Genomic DNA, 7,716 nt, shown 5'->3' with positions numbered 1-7,716 from the left:
CTGTATACCCACTTGGTACCAATCACATTTTTGTCTTCTGGTCTAGGAACTAGAGTCCATGTCTTAATTTTCTCAATTTGTTTAATCTCTTCTTCAAATGGCTTTACTCCAGTCCACATCTTCTAAGGCATCTTTCACTATTTTGGGTTCTTGTATGCTCAGTAAGCATGTATCATTTCTCAAATTGTTCCTTCACTTTCGTACTGCTTGGATCCAAATATCAAACCTTAGATCACTCGGCAATGAAGTTTCCTTCACTTCTGCACTACTCTGCTCAACTTTGCATTTTTCCCTTACTGAAGCTTATCATCAATCATAAAACCATCTAAATTTGAATCCTCATTAGGAGATTCCAACCTTATTAAGAGTTTTAGTACATTAGATGCAAGATGAACTCATTGCCTAAACATGCATTTCCAATTACAAGAAGAGCTCACTGTCCAAACAAGTAATCAAACTTCTAGAGTATAGGTATTGTAACTTCTTCCTTGACCGATCTCTAATCTTTAGCTCGATCTTGTATCACAAAATAACTTTCGCAAAACTTTTCATATATCGCTTCCACATAAGTTCACATACAATTGCCCAACATCACAATTACATAATAGTACACTTCTTATTGCAAAATATCCTTTGCATAAATACCATTCCTTTACAAAAATTGTTGCTACGTCGGCTAAGACCACAATATACTTTTCCAACTTAGAGTAAACATCTAGGATGTTGGCCCTAATCAGACAAGTAATTATTTTGTAAACAAAATAATCTATTCCTTCAATTTTGTTGTCTTGTTTCGCTAAAACATGATTATAGTTGTTCTGTACAATCTATATTGACTTTTGAGGTTATACACATCATCAAAAACATCTATACTATCTCCATCTAACTGTGCTAGTCATAATATGACATCAACAATAAGTTATAAATAAAATAGTACAATGTTTTATACCAAATTCTATACTTAGACCATTTTATGTTTACCAAACACTAAGTATTTTTATTTCTGAGGTTTTTTGTAAACATGTACATCATGTGTTGCCACAAATGACAACAATTACATATATCCTTTAGCCAATTGCCAACAATCTCCCCCTTTGGCATTGATTGCAAGAAAATAGGGAAAATTGGCTAAGTAATCAAAACTTAACAAAATTATATCTATTGCAACTTGTCCATGTTTACATATGCTCCCTCTTACAATATACTTTACAATATTTTTTACCTATTATATCTCTCCCTTAAATGTACTTCTCTTAACAATCTTAACAATTTTCATGTGTACTTCTTCCCCTTTGACATCAATGACAAAGGTCAAAATGTCAAAATTTGTCCAAAACTGTCCAAAATGTTGTCCTTCTGCCTTAAGCTCGTAGAATCTTCATGAAATCATCAAAATTTTCCTTAAGACTATCCATACCTTTAGTCCATGTCTCCTTGGTAGATTCAACAGAAGTGAGAATTGCACATAAAGCATATGATGCAAACTCAACTGTACTAAGATCTAAATACAAAAAGTTAGAATAGGTGTCCTTGGCCTTGACACATTCTTCCAATTGTTTCTCAACAAAAGATACTTTCAAAGCAATAGACTCTCTGAAAACTGATATCCTCTTCAAAAAAAATTCCTTCTAAAGTTCCAATTCCTTGATATCATTGTGAATACTAGCCACTTATCCTTCAAAATCATCAACTTTACAAGATGGATGTTGAGTTTGCTTGGATAGAGCCTTTATCTCACTCATCTTACTTCTAATCTGACTATCAATGTCTTTAGTCAATTTATATGATAAAGTACACTTACTGTACAATGTCTTACCATCCTGTTGACACTTCCAAAGTTACTCGATACAAGTATCAAGACTAGCCAAATCATTCTTAATGTTTTGACTGATGTTGCCAAACAAGTTAGCATCATGTGAAATATGTTTTGTTGCTTCTACAACATTCTATAGAATTAACCTTTTCTCTAATGCCAATAACTCTTAATTCCTTCATGACTTCTCTAGACAAGCTCCAAATTACAGACTAACTTAGGTACCATCTAAAATTAAGTAGATACACCATTTCCCAACTTTGCTACCTCTCATTTGATCTCAAAATGAAATTCTCAAATTTTGGTGCTATGAACAAGCTTAATTCAACTTAATTGAACCAAACTCAACAACTGACTTCGATCTTCCTATCTCATCATCATCTACAATCTACTCTTTAGTGCTCACATATTCCAATATAATTTCCTTTTCTACAACTTTCTTTCTCAACATATGATACTTAATAGAAATGTGCTTGGTCTTAGAATGCAATATTGGATGCTTATACATATTTATCGTACTTGTGTTGTCACAATGTATGACAATAGGTTATCAATTTCTATCCTTATATCCTTTAGCATCTACTTCATCCAAATAACTTGATTGCAATTATTTGTTGCTGCAACATACTTTGCTTCCGCTATACTTTGAGATGTACAATCTTGCTTCTTTCTTAACCAAGAAACCGATCTTTCTCCAAGAAAGAAGGCTCCACCACTGGTGCTTTTTCTATCATCCATATTGCCTACCCAATCAGCATCAGTATAAGCACTTAGAGTGAAATCATTAGATCTGTCATACCACAATCTGAACTCAGATGTTCCCTTCAAATATCTAAATATCGTTTTGGCTGTTGCATAATGTGCTTCTCTAGGATCAACTTGGAAACTTGCAACAATTCCAACTAAATTTTTTATATCTGGCCTTGTGTGATTCAGATAAGGCAATCCTCTGATCATAGATCTGTATTTCTTCTACTCAATAGTAGGTGTCTCATTCTTTGTAGATAACTTGTGTCTAGTTACCATAAGTTTTCTAATGGGTTTGTGTGTTTCCAAACCAAACCTTTTCAGTAAATCTTTCAAGTACTTAGTCTAAGAAATAAAGATTACAATCTGCAATCTTAGGAAATATTTCATCTCTCCTATCATACTCATTTCAAATTCTTTCTTCATCTCTTCAGCAAACTTCTCACTTTTTTCATTATTTCCTCCATATATGACATTATCAATATTACCAAAATCATCAAATCATCATCAATTTCTTTCCAATACAAATTATTGTCTGTCATACCTTTGCTATATCAAAGTTTTGTCAAATGTTTGTCCAACCTTGCATACCAAGTTCTGGGTGCTTGTTTAGACCATACAATGCTTTCCTCAATCTACATACTATGTTCTTCTCATCTATCAAAGGACAATCTTCAAGCTGCTCAATGTAGACTTCTTCTTCAAGTTCTCCATTTAGAAATACTAACTTGACATCTACTTGATACACATTGAATTTCTTTTGTACTATATAAGCTAAGAATAATCTTATTGCTTCTATTCTAGCCACTAGAGCATAGGTCTCCTCATAATCTATTCCTTCTTGTTGTGAGTAACCTTTACATACCAATTTTGCTTTGTTCCATACAACTTTTCCTTGTTCATTCATCTTGTTCCTGAATACCCATTTAGTTCCTATCACATTCTTGCCTGCAAATAATAATAGATGTTTAAGTATAGATAATAGATAATAATAGATATTAATAGATATTTAATTATATATGATGTGTGTATAAATAATACATGTAATGAAATAATAAACATAAAATCAAAGATAACCAAATTGTATTAAATAATAGATGTTTAAGTTGGGCCTTGGAGAGTTGTTTTGGAAAAACAAAAGTCAGCTAACTACCATTTTCTTTTGGTTTTGTCCTGATCTTTTCCATTTCATTGCAGCTGCTAAATTTGCCATTTTTGTTTAATGAGAGACCTACAAGTTTTCCAAATTTGTAGGAAAGTTAGTAACATGTATTAGTTAATATGTAGTCAAAAAACATATGTAAATGTCGAATCTACAAATTTTCACCAAAGATCTAGCTATAAATACCTTTATGCCTATTGCGTACAAATGAAAATTTTTGTTGGAGAGGTAAAATTTGTCCTAGGCACTCTGCAACTTTGGCACAACATATAGTTTGACATTAATATTTATTTTAGATGGTGATAACCATCAAATGTAAAAGTCAGGTATAGTAGTTTGTAGGTCTAGCAAACATAATATTCTACAATGCCAAACACATTCCTACTCAAAGTGCTCTGCAAATGCCTCAGTAGTATGCTTTTGCACTAGAGATTGTCTTCCATCTTCCTACTCTTTAGTAATCTTATGAGATCATCAAGGTTGCTATCCACCAAGTAGTTCTTAAAATCGTAATGAATGAAAGCACAATGCCTTTATCTACAAGATTGTCCTCAAAAAGAAGTACTTCTCAAGCAAAAATATAAATTTTGAAACTAACCACTCATATAAAAAATTATTACTTTTTCTACTTTATTATATACTATATTTTACTATCTATTTATTTGCTAATTTCAATATTATAAAAATATAAATAGAAAGATTTACTTTTATAATATTTAATAAATTTATGTTGTCACAAATAAATAAGTACTTGATTTTAGTGCATTCTATACTTCTCCATGGCTAGGATCTTTGCTTTCAAGTGATGAAACTTTTAGCAAGAGACATAACTCTTATACCAATTGTTAGAATGTATAGATGGATAGGATGTTGAGAGGGGTGAATCATTATCCTCATAATTTTAACCTTTTAACAATCTTAATGAATTTCTTTCTTCCTCTATCATACTAAACACATACGATATTAATTGAAAATGAAAGGTAACATAACTTATTTAGAGATATAGGATTTTATTATTATTGACTTTGTTTTGTTTTTTGTTTTTTTGTGGGAGATTAGCCTATCCCGATAATCCTCTGCTCTATAATAGAACTTTTTAAAGAGTACCAAATGATTTCCAAATAAATAAAAAATAATATTCAAATCTAAGATGAAATAAATGTCACTATGATTACTGGCAGTAGAAGTATTTTGGATGAATGTACTACATTCCATACTTTATCATTAGGTAAGCTAACAAAGGCTTTCTATTTTTTATTTTTCCTCATTTGTATTGAATGAATCTCGGGTTGTAGTTGGATGACCAAAAGGTCTTTTTTTAAAACAAACGGTTATTTTCCTATTTTCTCATATATGTCGGTGTGCATATATTCATCCTCTTGAACTGCAAACAAAGTTAGTTATGAATCATTTGGTGGATCTTGCATTTTCACATATTTCTCTTAAGATTATATCTTAAGACCAAAAAAACCATTGAAGGAAGCACCGATCAGAGAATCTAGTTTTTATATTGCACTCCAAACTCCACAAACACAAAATGGGAGATCATACAGAGTAAGATAATTTGGTAATCCTAAACAATAAATATAATAATGACATTTTAGAAAGGAATCAAATGGTCCCATGGTCTAGTGGTGAGGACATTGGACTCTGAATCCAGTAACCCGAGTTCAAATCTCGGTGGGACCTTTTTAAAAGAAGTTTTTTCATACAAAGGCATTAAGGCGCTAACAAAAAACTGGGTTTTCTAATTCTTTCCTCGTTTGAAAATGGTTTATTATATATTTTCAATATAAATTTGAGTTTATCAGTAGAGTAACTACCTCTTCGACAAGCTGGAATAGCTCAGTTGGTTAGAGCGTGTGGCTGTTAACCACAAGGTCGGAGGTTCAAGCCCTCCTTCTAGCGCTTCTCCATTTAATATATTTCACCTTTTCAAGAGGGACGAATTCCTGAATGTCTACTGTCTACAGCTGATCCTCCTTTGTAGGAATCTGATGATATCACAGTTTCAGCGGGAGCCGACGCATGATTAGATGGTTATCGTTACAGCATGATTGGATGTTGTTTCTCTTAAATTCATTATGCTAATGATAGAAAAAATTCTTAATTCATGTTGTTTAATAATTATTTTCATTTTAAAAGTATCTAAACAAGGAAAATTCACAAAACTTTAAGGTTCTTAAAATTGAAGGTACAGTTTTTTGGATATATTTTTATTTAGGCATATTCAAAATCGATCTCTAATAAACTTTTATTCTATTTATCTAAAGTTCATGGTTCTCCAAAAAGGCACTACTACACTTCTAAATGATAGAAAATTTATATATGCATGAGTGTCATTTGTTTTCCACAATCCATTAGTAAAAACTGGTCGTACTTCTGGAATTTGATTGTGTTGTAAGTTTTTTGCATCAACGTTTCGGATCACACACAGTGATCCATCATCAGGATGAAGAGCTAGAGAAACGAAACGTTGATGCAAAAAACTTACAACACAATCAAATTCCAGAAGTACGACCAGTTTTTATATATGCAGTCAATACTCTAATGCCTTCATTAAACAACAATAATTATGGATAAAGGAATAAAGGGTGAGTGTGTGGCCAAGTTGGTGTATCACTAGATCTGGTGTTGTCTTTCAACTCAATTCAAATCTTGCTAGGCATGCATGCAAGTCATGAGGCACATACCGGTGTTATGCTTCAACATTATAGTCAATTAGAGCACCAAAAATATTGGGAGTCAAAAAAAATCATGTAAAGGGTGATCACAAATCATTATAAATGCAATAATCAAAGGAGACATGCATGCTTGACATTTACAGGATTACATAGATTGAAGTACTAAAGAATTTGCACTCCTAGAAGATTTCAAAAGAACACGTATGAAGACAACGAAATAAAGAGGTAGGCATACTTTCAAATTAAGCATCAAAATTCAAAATGGAAGAGACCATCATTGAGGGTTTTTTAAACTTAACAATGGAAGAGGAAGATTGAATTTTATAATCATCACTCTTTCTTCATCCTTAAGCAACAAGTTACAACATTAAAGGAGACACTGCCTTAGGTGGCAGCGTACAAAGTAGGAAATGTGGTTTGGTTGAAGGAGAGAGTGTCATGCAAACACTAATGGAGAGGGTATTTATTGTAGAGGATGGTCGAATGTTTATCTTTTAAAACATGGTAGTTGGCCAGTTAACTCACAATCTTTTGAGTTATTGGGAAAGAGTGTTTTGGTTTCACCTTCACCTACCCCAAGCAACAACACCCTTATTATGGGCATATCACCAAGATAAGGATTGGTAAGATGCTTGATTTTGAAGATAAGAAACTTTTAGATTGTGTGATGATCATTTCAGGTGATATGTTCAACCAAGTGGAGAATTGATATAGAATGATCACACGTGTTCTCTATGATCATGGTGTGAGGTTTATAGTTTAGAGAGGATAAAGACATTATCATAGTGGTTATGAAAACCATTGTGCCAAGAGAATCCCTTGGAAGCATGGAGAAAATCTTGGAAAAAAATCAATTCCAAAATTGGGGATAAACTTGGGTTACAAAAAAGTGGACTGGAGAAAAATGAAGGAACTAAAGACACCCCTTTTGCGTTGAGATTTGATGAGACACGTGAGACATAGATTTAAGGAGGCACATAAGGGATAGCTTGCACTAAAAATGGTGGTAATGATTCATTTTTTGGACAAGGACATTGTGAAGATGAAGTGAACGTCTGGACTGCGAAGGACAAGGTGAAGCTAAATGAGAGACTCCAAAGATGCAAAGAGGCGAGTGGTGAAGAAAATGTTGGAGTACCCAAAAGCTAAAACTGAATAAGTGACTCTTAGAATGCATTGGTGGAAGGATCCAACATTAGGAAATGCAAACTAATTGAGGAAGTAGATTGAAAAGGTCCTAATGTTGAATCTTCTCTCCTAGTGTAGGATCAATTTGTATTTTATATTGTTGTTTAAGAAAATATTTGTGA

The 7,716-nt window shown here is 32.6% G+C and overlaps 2 non-coding genes across 2 annotated transcripts; both read left to right on the top strand.

Annotated features, from left to right (window-relative positions):
* The first annotated feature begins 5,339 nt into the window (after positions 1-5,339).
* Positions 5,340-5,411, top strand: TRNAQ-CUG (transfer RNA glutamine (anticodon CUG)). The gene has a single exon. It is a non-coding gene; the product is annotated as a tRNA-Gln (tRNA).
* Positions 5,412-5,556: 145 nt separating this feature from the next.
* TRNAN-GUU (transfer RNA asparagine (anticodon GUU)) lies at positions 5,557-5,630 on the top strand. Its single transcript has one exon. It is a non-coding gene; the product is annotated as a tRNA-Asn (tRNA).
* Positions 5,631-7,716: the final 2,086 nt, after the last annotated feature.

Source organism: Cupressus sempervirens, chromosome 1 (assembly GCF_028749045.1).
Source record: "Cupressus sempervirens isolate cs-2001-9-10 chromosome 1, ASM2874904v1, whole genome shotgun sequence".
In the NCBI taxonomy this organism is placed as follows: domain Eukaryota; kingdom Viridiplantae; phylum Streptophyta; class Pinopsida; order Cupressales; family Cupressaceae; genus Cupressus; species Cupressus sempervirens.
This window is presented reverse-complemented; position numbering and strand designations above follow the sequence as displayed.